This window comes from Nematolebias whitei, chromosome 9, assembly GCF_014905685.2.
Source record: "Nematolebias whitei isolate Nwh7 chromosome 9, NemWhi1, whole genome shotgun sequence".
In the NCBI taxonomy this organism is placed as follows: Eukaryota; Metazoa; Chordata; class Actinopteri; order Cyprinodontiformes; family Rivulidae; genus Nematolebias; species Nematolebias whitei.
Window position 1 is genome coordinate 44,398,930 of NC_056506.1, and position 775 is coordinate 44,399,704.

The window sequence follows — 775 nt, forward strand, 5'->3', positions numbered from 1 at the left end:
AAGCAACAAAAGGACAGTTAAAAGTAGCATATAGCTAGCTAAAAGCTTAAACCAACCCTTAGCAAAAAGTAGTTTATTTAAGTGTACTACAAGTATACTTATTTTACACTAAACATGAGGAAGTGTACTTGAAGTTTACTTTTTATAACCTTTATTTGATATACTTAAAAATAGTATAAAAATGTCCCAATTTAGTCCAAACAAGTATTAAATCAGTATACTTTCTAGTACACTACAAGTATGGTATGTAGTATACTTGATACACTTATACTTAACAGGACAGATTGCAAAAATGAACTTCAAATGTAGTACTTTTTGTTAAGGGAAATGATTAACTAGATGTTAAAAGGAGCTAAACACTAGCTAAAAGCTGCAAAAGGCCAGTTAAAAGTAGCAAAAAGCTATCTAAAAGCTCAAAATAGCAGAACATAAACTAAAAGCCTAAAGCAGCAAAACAGTAAATAAAAGTAGTAAAATGGTAGCTAAAAGTAGGAGAATGATTGCTAAAATCTCAAAGAAGCAAAAGTAGAATGATACTAAAAGTAGCAGAATGGTAGCTAAAAGCCAAAAGTAGCCTAAGATTACAAGAGTTAATATTCTGAAGCTGATTTCAAACAAAACATTTTAAGGCACTGCAGAGATTTGTTTTAACTTTATTTATAAATATTTTCTCCATGAAAATAATTTTATAGTCTGAAAAATATGAAAGGTGCAAAACACACTGAAGTGAAACTGAAGTGACACATGGAGTAATCTGCCTGCTGGAGGCAAGATG